This window comes from Mobula birostris, chromosome 1, assembly GCF_030028105.1.
Source record: "Mobula birostris isolate sMobBir1 chromosome 1, sMobBir1.hap1, whole genome shotgun sequence".
NCBI lineage: Eukaryota > Metazoa > Chordata > Chondrichthyes > Myliobatiformes > Myliobatidae > Mobula > Mobula birostris.
In genome coordinates this window covers 199,709,550-199,726,389 of record NC_092370.1, presented here as the reverse complement: position 1 = coordinate 199,726,389, position 16,840 = coordinate 199,709,550, and the positions used below count along the sequence as shown (strand labels likewise).

The 16,840-nt window shown below is 42.1% G+C and overlaps 1 protein-coding gene across 1 annotated transcript in view; it reads right to left on the bottom strand.

The window, feature by feature from the left end:
- The window catches only part of LOC140202876 (organic solute transporter subunit alpha-like), a 158,660-nt gene that overhangs the window by 117,422 nt on the left and 24,398 nt on the right, over positions 1-16,840 (bottom strand). The window lies entirely within an intron of this gene.

Below are 16,840 nucleotides of genomic sequence, written 5' to 3'. Positions count from 1 at the left end.
TTTATCAGATAAGACACTGGTGACCAATATTGTGCCATAGGACTCTATGCTGGATTACTGTTAATCATATAAATTGATTTGAAGTGAACATTGGTGGCATGATTAGTAAGTTTGCAGATGACACCGAAACTGGTGGCATAGTGAACAGCGAAAGTTTTCTAAGGTTACAGCAGAATATAAATCGAATGGGAAAGTGTGCAAGGGAATGAAAGATGGAATTTAACTCAAGATGTGTGAAGTGAGGCTCTTTGGGAAGTTAAACCTGGACAGGACGTACATAGTAGGGCCACGGAGTGATTTTTGAACAGAGAAGCCATGGGAAGTGAATAAATAGTTCCCTGATAACTGGGACTGGTAAACAGAATAGCAAGAATATGGCATGGGATCCAAGGTGAGTTAGCAAATTATATATAAAATTGGTTTGTTGACATGCTTGCTTTCAATCACAGCGGCAATGACTGTAAGATTTGGAATATTATGTTGCAGCTGTACAAAAGATTGGTTTAGACTATACTTGGCGTATTGTATGCATTTCTGATTGCCACATTACAGAAAAGATGTGTTTAATCTAGAGTGGATGCAGAAAAAAATTCACAAGGAAGTTGTTTGGTTTGCAGAGTTTGAGTTTTAAGGAAAGATTGAGTGGTCCAAAGGAATAAAATACCAGCATATGCAGTGTACCCCTGTCTCCATTAAATAGGCTAGGTTTCATTTTCACTGGAGTGAAGAGACCAAAACATGACATGACAGGGGTATATAAAATTAGAAGTAGCATAGAAAGGATAGAAGGCCTGAATCCATTTCTCTAGTACAGGTTTCCCCCGCTATCCGAAGGTACAGCATTCCTATGAAATGGTTTGTAAACCGGAATGTCGTAAAGTAAAGAAGCAATTACCATTTATTTATATGGGAAAAATTTCTGAGCGTTCGCAGACCTAAAAAATAACCTGCCAAATAACACACAAAACCTAAAATAACAGTAATATATAGTAAAAGCAGTAATGATATAATAAATACACAGCCTATATAAAGTAGAAATACTTTTCTACAATCATTGCCGCACTGTTCTCCGTAGCAAAACCATCTCACGCAAGCGCTCTCGGCAGAAACACTCTCTCCAGTAACCTTTAAGCTGCCAAATCATACCAAATAACACATAAAAATACATAGCCTATATAAAGTAGAAATAATGCATGTACAGTGTAGTATCACTTACCGGAATCGAGAAGACAGCGCCGAGCACACTGATGATGGTGTGTTAGGCTGAGTCGTCAGAGGTTGGGGTGGTGCAGTGGTTCCCAACCTCCAGGCTGCCGACCGATACCGATCCGTGAAGTATGCAGTGGAGCAGTGTTGGCTGGGCCGCACCCAACACAGCTTTAAGAAAAAAGCCAAAATAAACAAGCTAATTAATTAGGTGCCGCCCGGCACATAAATGTCGGCCCAGATCAGAGGTGATTGTGCATCGCCTCTGATCTGGGTGGACATTTACGTGCCGGGCAGCACCTAATTAATTAGCTTGTTTATTTCGGCTTTTTTCTTGAAGATGTGTTGGATGCGTCCCGGCTACCGCTGCATTCTCCATGGCAATGTATTGGTCCGCAGCCCGGGGGTTGGGGTGGTGGGACACTGGGGCGTCATCTCATCGTCGTCTGTTTCCATCAGGGCAGGCAGATCATCTTCTATCTCTGCCTGCCTCAATGTCAAAGGTCGAGGTTCGTCTGCTGTGGCTGATGTGGAAAGGTTTGAAAAACAGTATGCTTGACTGCTAGCCTCGCCCATTTTTCTATCATACAGTTCTTTGTAAGCACTCAAACCATCCTGCAAATATGCCCTAAAGCTACGTACCCTTTCAAAATTAAAGTCATACTTTCCTGCAATCATTGCAGCGAAAATTTCAGGCAGTTGCTTCACGTTCAGTTCCTGGATGACTTCACTTTCGGTCCATTTGCTACTGCATTCAGTTTCGATTGTTATCCTTTCCTCTTCCAATTGCATCAGCTCTTCATCTATCAGTTCTTGGTCATGGGATGCCAAACCTCTTCAACATCATCTTTGCCAACTTCCACAAGCCAAACTCACTTCGTCCTTACTTTGTTCACCACGATCGAAACGCTTAATTATGTCTAGTTTTACACTAAGTGTAACACCTTCACGAGCTCTTTTAGGCTTTTAGAAACATAGAAAATAGGTGCAGGAGTAGGCCATTCGGCCCTTCAAACCTGCACTGCCATTCAGTATGATCATGGCTGATCATCCAACTCAGAACCCTGTACCAGCCTTCCCTTCATACCCCCTGATCCCTTTAGCCACAAGGGCCATATCTAACTCCCTCTTAAATATAGCCAATGAACTGGCCTCAACTGTTTCCTGTGGCAGAGAATTCCACAGATTCAACACTCTCTGTGTGAAGAAGTTTTTCCTAATCTAGGTCCTAAAAGGCTTCCCCTTTATCCTCAAACTGTGACCTCTCGTTCTGGACTTCCCCAACATCGAGAACAATCTTCCTGCATCTAGCCTTTTCAATCCCTTTAGGATTTTATATGTTTCGATAAGATCCCCCCTCAATCTTCTAAATTCCAACAAGTATAAGCCTAGTCGATCCAGTCCTTCATCATATGAAAGTCCTGCCATCCCAGGAATCAATCTGGTGCACCTTCTTTGTACTCCCTCTATGGCAAGGATGTCTTTCCTCAGAATAGGGGACCAAAACTGCACACAATACTCCAGGTGTGGTCTCACCAAGACCTTGCACAACTGCAGTAGTACCTCCCTGCTCCTGTACTCAAATCCTCTTGCTATGAATGCCAGCATACCATTCGCCTTTTTCACCGCCTGCTGTACCTGCATGCCCACTTTCAATGACTGGTGTATAATGACACCCAGGTCTCGTTGCACCTCTTTTCCTAATCGGCCACCATTCATATAATAATCTGTTTTCCTGTTTTTGCCACCAAAGTGGATAACCTCACATTTATCCACATTAAATTGCATCTGCCATGAATTTGCCCACTCACCTAACCTATTCAAGTCACCCTGCATCCTCTTAGCATCCTCCTCACAGCTAACACTGCCGCCCAGCTTCGTGTCATCTGCAAATTTGGAGATGCTGCATTCTTCCGATACCTTAGAACTCATCTTGCTAATGGATGCTCAAAATAAATCAACACAAAGCACAGATGCTCACAGGCACATGCTTAAGCAATGCCGGCTAGAATGCAGTTCCGGGGGAGGTGCCTGGCTGCTTGGGGCGCACGCTGCCTTTTTTTCGTAACAGTGAAAACACCTTCTGTTAGTGAAAACAGGTAACTAATGTAGGTCTTTCGTAACAGCGAGGTTTCGTAAAGCAAATGTTCGAAAAGCGGGGGACACATGTAGTCTTGTCTAAAACCAGAGGGTATGACCTTAAGGTGGGAGGGAGGAGGGGATCTTGGGTATAAATTTTTTGTACATGGAATATTTGGTTTCTGGAATGAGCTGTCTGATTAGGTGGTGGGGGCAGAAATGAAACATTTAATTGGTATCTTGACAGGACATTGAGGAAATTGGAATTTCTGCAGATAAATGGGATTAGTACAGATAGGCTTTATGATTGCCATTGACAACAGTGGGCTGAAGAGCCTGTTTCGGGAGACCATATCTCTTATGGACATCAACACATTTCCGGGCATTAATACCTCAGAGGTTCTATCCTGGGCCCAATATATTGATGCAATCATGATGAAGTAGTTCCAGTGGCTGGTATATTACTTAACACGAGTAAATTTCTACTGATGTATGGTGGTGAGCAATCTGATTGGCTGCATCTTCACCTGATACGGAAGCTCCAGTGCACAAGGTCAAGAAACACTGCCGAGGATTGTAGATTCAGCCATCTTTATCATAAGCACCAGCCTCTCCACCATTAAGGATATCTTCAAGAGATGCCTCAAGAAGGCTGCATCCATCATAAAGGACCTTAACCATCCTGGGCATGCCCTCCTCTCATTACTATCATCAGGGAGATGCACACTTTATTTTTTTGGAACAGCTTCTTCCCCTCTGCCATCAAATTTCTGAACAGTCAATGAACCCATGAACACTACCTTGCTATTTTGCTCCCCTTTTCGTACCGTTTATTTTTAGATTTCTTACTGTAACATATGGTCCTTTTTATGTATCGCACTCTTCTGCTGCCACAAAACAACACATTTCAGAAGCAGAATCGGGTTTACTATCACTGACATATGTCGTGAAATTTGTTGTTATGTGGCAGCAGTTCATTGCAATACATAATAATAAAAACAGTGAATTACAGTAAATAAATACATAAATAGTATGCATCATAAAGTTAAATAAGTAGTGCAAAAATTAGTATCACAACATGTCTGTGATAATAAATCTGATTTTGATTCTGTGCAATACAGCTCCGGTTCTCTATGTATCGGAACCGGACATTTTTTTCTGCAAATAATTCACATAATATTGGCACAGTCTTACTCTCTTCACCAGTACATCCTGTTCTGCCAGGCGTGTTCTACAGCCCTGCTATTTGTAACACATTAAGTCTTTGCTAACAGCAACCCCCCCCCCCCCGCAAATGTCCTATTATTCCATTTAGCAGAATGACCCCTACAACTCGCCATCTATAGTAGCCTTGCCCTCACCCTATCACAGATGAATCCCTCCAATAATCTTCTTTGCAATTTAAAACTACCTTTTTTCCTTAATAATTCTCATGAAGGATCTTTGATCTGAAATGTTATTTTGTTTCTGTTTCCACAGATTCTGTTTGACCAATCAACTGTTTCCAGAATTTTTTGTATTTTAATTCAAATTTTCAGCATATGCAGTACTTTTGATAAAAACTTCAGTTTGCAAATATTTAATTGGAGAACATTTCATTTTAACTATTTACTGGATTTCAGACAAGCAGCCTGGTAATTTTTTGACAGTGAAGGAGTTGAGAGAGGTTGTGCAGACCGTCAGTTCTTTTCTGGAATAAGTCACTGAGGGGCGCCATGTAAATGAGAAACAGGCAGAGGGCAAAAGATTTTCCCAGGGGATACCAGAGTGACAGTGTGGGAGCAGGAAGTGAAACCCTTGCAGTTCATTCTCTTGACTATCAATCACAGACATCCCACCCTGCAAAAACTCATTTCAGGGAGGTATCACCATCAATTTGCGGGAGACTCCCGGAACTTCCGGGAGCGGTGGGATGTCTGCAGTAGAGTAGCTCCTTAGCAGCTAGCAAGTTAGTTTAAATAACATTAGCTATGCTAATAAATAAATGACACCTGTTAAACTCACCTCAACATGTCTTTTACAGTCCTAACCCACCATGGGCAATAGAAAAGTCACTGTTGCAAACAGTGCAGCGAGCAACACTGTCATTATTTATGACCCCTATTAGGCAGGGGTACACTTTAGGGTAGTCTGGGGTGACATACGCTTAATATTTTCTGTTTTTGGAATACTCTCCCATGGCGCGCTCGCTCACTCTCTCTCTCGTGGTCGCTCTTGCGCTGTCGCTTGCTTTCTCTCTTGCTCTCCTTCGCGCGCTCTCTCTTGTGGTCGCTCTCGTGCTCGCTCGCACTGTCGCTTGCTTTCTCTCTCGCTCTCTCTCTCGTGGTCGCTCTCAAAAAATTGATTTCCGTGATATTGTATATAATTTGCGGGCATCAGGGAGCCACTATTAATATGTGGGAGACTCCCGGAACTCCCGGGAGAGGTGGGATGTCTGCAATCAATAGATAAAAATTTAGATCAGGCAAATGAATACAAAATTTTAAAGTAACATTTCAACTAATTTTGTTAAAAGCTACCATTTGTTTAATGCGTGGATGATATATTTATTTTGGGAATTAAGGGTTATGGGGAAAAGGCAGGTAGATGGAGCTGGGTTTACGGACAGATTAGCCATGATCTTATTGAATGGCCGGGCAGGCTTGATGGGCTGGATGGCCTACTCCTGCTCCTACTTCTTATGTTCTTACGTTCTAAATGCTGACATACATAGTTGAAAGGAAGAGGAAAACAGGATGGTGTTGTTTATGTTAAACGTTGCCGACAAAGACTGGAGGACACTGAGACTAAAGATTCAGCCAGTTTCATCTTGGACCCAATCCTCCCCACCACTGAGGACTCCTTCAAGAGGCAGTATCTTAAAAAGGCAGCATCCTTCATTAAGGACCCTCACTATCTGGGACATGTGCCTTCTCTGTATTACTACCACTGGAGAGGAGATACAGGGGCCTGAAGACCTAAACTCAATGATTCAGAAACAGCTTCTTCCGCCTTTAGATTTCTTAACGGTCCATGAACACTCATTATTCCTTTTGCTTGCACGATTTATTTATTTTGTAATTCATTTTATTTAAAGGTACACCACAGAATCTTCCAGCCCAGTGAGCTGTGCCGCCCAGCAACCCACCTATTTATTCCCAGCCTAATCACAGGACAATTTACAATGACCAATTAACTGGTAGTCTTTGGACTGTGGAGGGAGACAGAACAGCTGGAAGAAACCCATGCCCTCACAGGAAGAATGTACAAACTTTCTTACAGAAGACGCGAGAATTGAACTCCAAACTCTCGACACCCTGAGCTGTAACAGTGGCGCACTAACCACTGTGTTACCCCAATAGAAATTTTATGTCGTTGCACAATACTGTTGCCATAAAAACTCATAAGAAGGTGATAATCAGCCAGTTCTGATGAATAGTTTTGGTCTGAAACATCGACTGTCACTCTTTTCCATTGATGCTGTCTAGCCTGCTGAATTTCTTCAGCATTTAGTGTGTATTGAAAGTGATAATAAACCTGATTCTCATTCCAATACAGATCAAGAAGGTTGAGGATGAAGAACTTTTACTATCTCTATCACATTAATGACCTTATTAGAGAGTTTTACATATGTTGTAATGCAAATAAGTGAAAGATGCAAAATCAGTGATAATGTACTAGAAAAAGAGGTGAGAAGGGATACATGCATAAGACAACGAAAGGGATATTTATTATATTTTAAACTTGGCGGAAAATGCTCAGATCTCTTATTTGGTGGAAATGAGTTGAAAAAAAAGAGAATTTATTCAATGTTCACCCAGATGGGAGAGCTTGCAAGAAAGCACTGGTTACATCTCTGTTGATGGAAGACCTAGAGACTGAAGGTCCCAGATGCTGAAGGACATATAGAGCAAAAGGAGACAATCAAAGAGAACTATCAGTATGATATTTAAAAATTGTGATAGAAATCCACTTCCACTGTGAGGGAAACGATGCTTAAGGACTTAAGTCTGCAGATGCTGGAGTCTGCAGCAACAAACAATCTGCTGGAGGAACTCGAGATCAAGTTCAATTTTAACTGTCATTCAACTATACACATGTATACAGCTAAGTGAAACAGCATTCCTCCAGGGCTACGATGCAAAACATGGTACACACAGCAGACAACATGTGGCATATATAGTTATGATAGCATACAGTCACATTAAAATTTATGAGCCCAAATCTCTAAGTGTCATGGCCTGAAGATTGATGGTGCATCAGATGTTGTCCTAGAGCCATGTTTCTGCAAGAATAAACACACAGCAGTTCCTCATGTTGCACTAGTTCAGTCACAGACTTGTCTTCCATGGAGGACACACTGGAGAGCACCACTAACAGGATGGCCAGCTCTAGCCAAGCATGGATTCCAGTACACCCAATGCGCCTCGGTTCTCTTCCACATCACCTCTGGCGCCTCCTCTCCTGGGTGACTGCCACAGCATGTAGGCCTGGAACATATAACAACTGAAGCCACACAGTTCCTACACCACTGGTCTTGCAAATGAACCAACGGATCAGACGTGGTATTTCATATTACCAATGTCCAACAGGGTCTTGTGATCTCAAGAAAAGTTTGCACCATGTGTTGGACTGCATACCATTTCTGACCCTTCTTCCCTGGGTGGCTGTAGCAGGTGACGATGTGGTATGCAATAAACCTGTACTGCACAGCTCACCTGCCGTCCAACAACTCGGTAGTGAGGTAGGCTTGCAGCATCTGGTATTCTTAAAATCCAGCAGTGTCCTGCAATCACAAGAAAGTCAATAAGGACCTGGAGAGGCCGCTGCCACCAAGCGCGCAGCCATCTTACTGCTGGAACAGACACAAAGTGACTAGAATTACGAGGAAATTCTCTTAGCTCTAGAAATGCATCCAATATTTTAACAGGAATCTAATCCTCAACAAAACTATAAACATTAGCACGTTTTTAAGAAATAATTTAAATAATGATATGAAAAACATCTTGATCTAGCTAACTGCTTGCCTTTTAATATTTTGCTTAGATGCAGACTATTCACAATGGCTGGTGTATTATTGCCTTATTCTTCTTGGGCAGGCTTGGGGTTGAGATTTAATTTCTTCCATTCAATTCTGTTGACTGAATTTTAAAAAAGTTATGTTTAGACATGCATTTGACACTACTAAGAATATCTGAATAAATGTATCATTCACATGAAGAACACAAAACAACTTTTCTGACAAGCTATGCATGGAAGAGTTTCTAGATCACATAATGTATTTTAAATAATTTCATACTGAACTGAAGTAAAAGTTAACTTGAATTAAATGGAGCATGAATGAGAAACCATTTTCACTCATAATGAAAGTAAAAGGAACTCGTGCATTCTTTGTTCAGTATGTAATAGCTTAACAATAAACTCCTGCTATCATATTAGCAAATGACCTCAACTGTGCTATAAATTTCCAAGATTCTGCATTAGCTATGGTGCAAAGACTAGGCCATTAAATTCTTATCACAGTGCAACTTTGTTTTACAATATACATTTGAATCGATACATGATGGCATGCAAGCCCTGCTCTTAGCCAATATTCCAATCACAGTGCAGACTGTGTTGAATGAGGTTTTACCATCACCCTAATATTTGTTAATATTTCTTGCCATATTACACAACATCACCTTCATTAAGCACAGACTAGAGAAATGGGAAACTTCAACCAATGTCATTTCCATTCCAGAAAAAAACATCATTCCAGTACAGTATTAGGAATTGGCTTGCAGTACAGAAAAGGATGTTAACTAACATACATATTCACAGTTGAGTTCCAAATCACAAAGTAATTCACTTGTTTGAAAATGGTCCTTATACTAAACATCTTTTGGGCAGGTGGGGCTCGTCAGCCTTGGACGGCAACCCCCTAGGAGCAGGAAAACTCTGATTTTAAACCTCCGCTGCCATGCAGCCCCACCCATCATGGCAAGGGCTTCGGGAGTAAACCTCAAGGAAGAAATCTGGAGTCGGGGTCCCTAAGGCAGTTTGATGTTGTTTACAACTTCACTCTGACAACCTCTGCGACGACATTGGTGCCAAGCTGTATCGGCACTTGCCCTTCCCTTGGACTATGTCAGTGACATGGAGAGGGGGAACCCACTGCATGGGCAACAGCCGGTTCTTCAAATCTTCCTGCCCAGGCTTGCGCCCTGGAGAGGACACAGTCCACCAGTAGCACAAACCCATAATCCCCTGGAATGGACAGCTGCCTACAAAACAAATATTCTCCAGCAATATGCTCGATATAGTTACATTACCAAAATCAATAAAGATGCATAACAAGACCATGGAAAACATGAATCACTTTCTATATCTTCGGGGTAACCTTTCAAGGCATTAATTTTTACAAATAAAAGCATCCAAATCCATAAATGAAGCAACATCAGCACCTCCCAGGTGAATATCCCCAGTTTCAAGGCTCTTTTTATACTCTGTCTACCATGCAACAATGATTCTGTGCATTTCTGAGGCATGGAATCTCTACAGAAGATAACTCAAACGATTGAAAGACACATTTTGTGATTCAAATCTCAACATATCTTCCAGGATTGAATTCACTCCAAGATGATTGCCACTCACAAGTCACACCCACCTACGTAGCTAAAAAGTCAGAGCATGGAAAGAGGGCCTTCAGCCCAATTCATTCATGCCATCTATGTAGTCCAGTGGGCTAGTCCCACCTGCTTGAGAGTGGCTGGGAATACTCCTATTCCTCCAAATCTGGGAACGTATTAGGAACGCGACTGGGAGCCAGATCATGAAACATGACTAAAACAGGGCCACATACGCAGAAGTAGTACGTTGGGATACTTAACTTCAAGTTAAAATGGTGCTGGTGATCCTCTGTGACTTCTGGCTGGTAGCTAATGAAACAAGGATAGCAACTAAATAAAGGGCAAAATCTCTTACTAGCTCTTCCTTCAGTTAGTCCTGACGAAGGGTCTCAGCCCGAAATGTCGACTGTACCTCTTCCTAGAGATGCTGCCTGGCCTGCTGCGTTCACCAGCAACTTTGATGTGTGTTGCTTGAATTTCCTGCATCTGCAGAATTCCTCGTGTTTACGTTTTAAAATTAGCAACTGAATACCTTGTTAACCATGCTCCTTTTGGCAAATGATCATTGCAAGTAATAGTCTGCAGCTTCCCTTTGCACTTTAGGCAACTCGATGTGGCAGAACCAAGGCAAAGTGAGGTGGTGGGCCCATCGCCAAGAGTGTGGCAGAGCATGAAAGGTTGGGCACAGGACAATTTGAACTGACAAAGTTCGACGTGTCCAAACAGCAAAACCTATTGTGCAGACGGAGAGTTAAGCACCAGGCCAAATTGAAAAGGTCAGGGTGTCAAGGCCATAGGCAAGATATTCAGATTCAGATTGTTGCTCGAAGCGACAGAACACAATGTTCGCATGGAGCTGGGCCAGAATGAAAAGGTCAAGGTGTCGGAAAGGTCAGGGTGTCAGGGCCTGAGGCAAGGTATGAGCCGATTAAGATTGCTGTTCCACGGTATTTACCCGGCTCTGCACTGGACTATGGGACTCTCTTGTGGACTTCAGTTCAGAAACACGATTTGCTTGCAGTTACTGTTTGCATGATGTTTTTTTTCATTGCACATTGGGTGTTCGACGGTCTTTTTTATGGGTTATTTTATTCTTTTATTTTCTTATGAACATGATGTGTTTCTTTTATTCTCTGCATATATATGGGGTTTGTTTTTGGATATCTTTGTCTTGTGGCTGTCTGTTAGGAGATGAATCTCAAGGTTGTATAATGTATACATCCTTTGATAATAAAATAACTTTGAATTTTTGGGAATGGTACCAGGTGTACATCTAAACCAAAGCTGTGATTGGGATTGGGAGCTGGGGACCCAAGTGTGGCTGGGAATGTGACCTGTAGCCAAAAGCCACGGTGGTTAAGATAAGGAGCTAAGGACCGATGTGTGAGTGGGAATGTGGATAGATATGGCTATAGGGAGGGATATGTAAAAGGAGAGTCGTACAGAATAAAGACACAAAGTGGGAAAAGAGAGGAGGAAGGATCTCACAGTAAAGGGATTCTAGGACAAGAGTGATTGAGGCACTGAGGCATCAAGGCAAAGATGGGTGAGGGAGGACAATGAACAAGGACAGCTTTGTGATCATGAAAGACAGATAGAGATATGTTGAGGGAGGGAAAACGAGTGAAAGTGCTGAGTAGCACTTACATGTGTGCCTACTAATATGTGAGTATTAATCTCCATGTAGCTTTGGCTTATCTCAGGTTATCTTGGTCTCCTTGGCACTGCATTAAGATATTGTTCTCTCAAGTCCATATGAATATATATTAAAAAATGCAAATGGGTAACTTCCACACTACAAACTGTGCTCAGTGTGAGGCATGGCTAACCTAGTCACCAAGGACTCTAGTGATTTCTACAGTTGTACCATTCTGACGAGTTGCATCACTGACCGGTATGGAGGCTCCAAAGTGCAGCATCTAACGTGGCTGCAAAGGGTTCTAGACTCAGCCTGTTAGACCATCCAAGACATATTCACAGGGTAGTGCCTCAGGAAGGCAGCATCCATCGTTAAGGACCCTTCCCATCCAGGCCTTGGCCTCTCCTCAATAGTACCATCAGTGCAACACACACAAAAAGCTGGAGAAACTCAGCATTTTGTTTATGTTGCTTGGATTCCAGCATCTGCAGATTTTCTCATTTGTGATTGGAGTACCATCAGGGAGAAGGTTACAGGAGACTGAAGACACATACTTAATGTTTTAGAATCAGCTTCTTCACCTCCGCCATTAGATTTCCAAATGATCCACGAACTTCTGAACAGTACCTCACTATTCTTCTTTCACACTATATATTTATTTTATTTTATTGTAATTTATAGTAATTTTATGTCCACTGTACTACTGCTACAAAACTAATTTCAGTAACAATAAACCTGATTTTGATTCTGAACACTGGAGAAATGATACAAAATCATGCCTGTTCTTTTAATGAAGACCTTCAAAATTAATTAAGTTTTTAAAGAAAGGCAGGTTAAGTTGATGACAACTGTTGTGGAATCTGTTAAATAGTTTTTCAATTTGTCACGGTGAGCAATTGATACTGCACAGCGCCTGTAGTGGTTGCTTTAAAACAAAGCAAAAGCACTGAGAGACTAAGCCAGGAGATCTACGGAGTATGATGCATTTCCAAAACAATGAAGTTCCAAAATCAAACAAGGTACATTCAATCCTTTATTAGTAGGCAGCCGTCGATCCCAATTACAAAACCAGCAAAGACGATAAAACTTGCAGTGACAAAAAAACTAATGAAACTAAATTAGCAATATAGAATTAAAATTAGTGAAATAACAAAGTTAGCAGTTGAACTAATGTACTTAAGTGAAGTTAGCAATCTAGTTAACATTCTGATGACATTCCAATTAGAGGTCCCAATTAGCATAACAAAGTGGTCAAATTAAGTCAATTTAAAAAAATCATTCTCTGTGACTCAACCACTCTCCACTAGACTAAATAATAACTAATCACAAACGTGAATACATAGCTACATTCATTTGCTTCTACAACACGTCAACCCACGTGACAGATTACCATAATAAATGTACCACCGACAGAAAATAGATACATGGCTCCAACAGACAGATAATAGGTACGTGGCTTTGACATTCCAACATCTTAATTATTACACTATAATAACTGCAACTACATACTACTAAAATTAGGAGACACTAGACAACAGGGTGACCCGTTGGGGCACCCTTTGAGAGAAGGGTAGTGCAGTCTGATGTGACCAGAATGAACATTAAATTTTCCTAAATGCTATTGGTATCGCTTTGCTTTGGAAACTGAAGTAGAAAACCTCAGTTTACTAAAGAAGAACGACGCGCAGCAAAGCAAATATAGCTGCTCCTCATTTAACAAAGGACACTTTTGATGGCATCATTTCTGGTTTACCTGCCACCCTTGTGTATCTCGTTGTCATTCTGGAGACGTGCAGCCCTTTCATCCCCCATCTCTTCATCTTTTCTGCTGTTTGTTGTTTGCCTCTGATCCTGGAGACTTGCATGCCTCTCCACCTCTGTCTCTTCTTCTCTCATCTTTTTTTGTCCTGACTCTTTGATCCTGGAGTCGTGCGGCCCTGGTCTCATCCGATTCTTGTTCTCTCCCTCTCCTTGCCGCTTCCCAATGACGTTCAGTGTCATCTCCTGACCACACGGCATAATTAGGCTGACCATTTTTTTTACCCTAATACTGGATAGAAGATACGAAGCAATAATCAAAGGATGCTGATTATTGTTGATGATGTGGTTGGCGCTCTCCTAAATGGATGTGATATAGCCACCACTGTCCTTTGACTGCAGCAAAGGGTTTTATGGGTGTCTCGAAGTACGTCATTACAATAAGATTTAATTATCTCTTATTGATGGGTGGCAGTTAGATCTGTCCCAATCCTGCACATGCTGATGGTGATTAGCAGAGTGTGACCACTCGAAATAGAGCTGCCCTGCCCTTTTGTTCTGGTAGGTGTCACTGCTGAGACTGGCCGTGCACATGCGTTGGGCTGTCGCGTCCCGATTTCTATGATGGCGGATCGGCTCTTGGGTTAAAAGGGAGCCTGTTGATTTTTGCGAATGAGCAATTTTTACATGAATATATAACCCTGAACTTTGCCTGCATTCTGTAAATTAGCACATTTTAATTCGATTTAGCCAAGAAAAGTGCCGCTGTAATGCACCGTTTGCTCTAATTGGAACAGACAGACAGACAGAGCATGAGAGTTTTAGTATTATATAGATGAAATCTTCAGTGATAAACATCTTAACATTTATACAAATGTCCTCTTTCTTCTTCCAGTCAAGTCTTGATATCGTCATCTAGGCCAGAGTTTATCAGCACCTAATCCAATACAGAGTGATCTTTACCACCACTCTCAGTCAAGTCAGGAAATCAAATCAAAGTCATGAAACTTCTAGAGCTGTAGACACAGATCTTTGTCATAAGCCTGTACAGACATCTGGTCTTGGTCTTGATGTGCACCTGCTGTACAAATCTTCTTCTGTCTGGAAAGATTTGAATGACTGTTTCCACAATCCAAGAGCTTCAAGGCACTGTGTCATCAACTATAAGCACAAGACCAGAAGATATAGAAGCAGAATTAGGCTATTTGGCCCATTGAGTCTGCTCCACAATTTCATCACGGGTGATCCATTTTTCAACTCAGCCCCAATCTCCTGCCATCTCCCTGTATCCTGTTCATGCCCTGACTAATAAAGAACCTATCAACCTCTGCCTTAAAAATACATAAAGACTTGGCCTTCAGAGCTGCCTATGACAACCCAAATTCCACAGATTCACCATTCTCTAAAAGTAATTCCTCATCTCCGCCCTAAAAGGATGCCCCTCTATCTTGAGGCTGTGCCTTCTGGTCTTCGACACTCCCACCGTAGGAAACATCCTTTCCACATCCACTCTATCAAGGCCTTTCACCATTCAATAGGTTTCAATTAGGTCACCCTGCATTCTTCTAAATTCCAGTGAATACAGGCCCACAGCTATCAAAAGCTCTTCATATGACAAGCCGTTTAATCCTAGAATAATTGTCATGAACTTCTTTTGAACCTGCTCCAGTTTCAGCGCATTCTTTCTAAGGGGCCAAAACTGCAAACAATACTCTGTAGGCCTCACCAGTGGTTTATAAAGTCTGAACATTACATCCTTGCTTTTATATTTTAGTCTTCTTGAAATGAATGCTAACATTGCATTTACCTTCCTCAAAGCAGACTCAACCTGCAAACCTTTAGGGAATCCTGCACAAGGACTCCCAAATCCCGTTCCGCCTCAGATTTTTGTATTTTCTCTCCATTTAGAAAATAGACAAATCTTTCATCTCTTCCATCAAAGTGCACGACTGTACACTTCCACATCTACCACTTCTTTGCCCATGCTCCAACTGTAAGTCCTTCTGTAGCCTCTCTATTGCCTCGAAACTATCTGCCCCTGCATCTGTCTTCATATTGTCTCAAACTTTACAACAAAGCCATCAACTCCATCATCCAAATTATTAATATATTGTGTAAAAAGAATTGGTCCCAGCAGCCAAACAGAAAAGGCTCCCTTTATTCCCACTCTTTGCCATCTCCCAATCAGCGACTGCTTTATCCATGCTAGAATCTTTCCTGTAATACCATGGGCTCATAGCTTATTAAGCAGTCTCATAGGTGGCACCTTGTTAAAAACCTTCTGAAAATCCAAGTACACAACATCAACTGATTCTCCTTGATCTATCCTGCTTGTTATTTCTTCAATGAATTTGAACAGATCTGTCAGGCAAGATAGATAAGATTTTCCCTTGAGGAAACCATGCTGACTGCAGCCTATTTTATCATGTGCCTCCAAGTACCCCGGAACCACAATCTTTAACAGTCGACCCCAATATCTTCCTAACCACTGAGGTCAGACTAACCTGCCTATAATTTCCTTTCTTCTGCCTCTCTCCTTTCTTGAAGAGTGGAGTAACATTTGCAATTTTCCTGTTTTCTAGTGATTCTTGAAAGATCATTACTAAGGCCTCCACAATCTCTACAGCAACCTCTTTCAGAACTCTGGGGTGTACACCATCAAGCACAGGTGACTTACCTACTTTCAGACAGTTAGGTTTCCTAAGAACCTTCTCTCTAGTAATGGTAACTTCACACACTTCATGACTTCTGACACCTGGAACTTCCACCATACTTCTAGCATCTTCCACAGTGAAGACTGATGCTGTTACGTACCCCGTAACTGGGTTGCCAAACCAGCAGAAATGGATCACTCAGTTGGAGTCTGGATTACTAGATCTAAGAAAGTTTTATTAAAGAAACAAGCAACACAGTAATCGAAAGGATAATAAATGCAACAGTTCAGCAATGATAAACACACATGTGCACAGAATTAAGATAACAGGATCAATCAAGCTCTATCGTTGTCTAGGGGTAAATGACCAATTTCAAAGTGACACAAAGTCCAGTTCAATTTAGTTCAGTTCGCAGTAATCGTTGCCATGGCGATGGACAATGTGGGGGGAAGCAGAGAGAGAACAAGAACGAATGATCATTCAAAACGGCTTCCACACACAGACCTGCGATATTGCTCACAAGCAGCTTTCGGGCGAGTCCTTTGTGATGTCACCTGAGGTCACCGACTGTGACCCCTTCTCCAGATGCGGTCGATCCTCTGCAGTGAACCTGGCACCCAAGCAAGGGTGGACACACACCGGGTTCCTGCTGATCGTACCTTTCCACCCTGTGCGTCTATGGCTTGGTTCCGCAACCAGCCTTCCAAAATGACTCCCGCCGACTTGCAGGGGGGGGGGAGGGGCACCGCTTCCAGGGTCTCGTTACCTCGTGGTGTCGTGTGTGTCCTGCCTTAGCGAACCTGTCCCTTTTTATCCCCCTGCTGGGGTATCACCTGTCCATCACTTCAAACAGTTCAGGGTTCAAAGGGGGAGCCGCTCTAGACAGCTCTCTCTCCCGTCCCTTCATTACACATCTC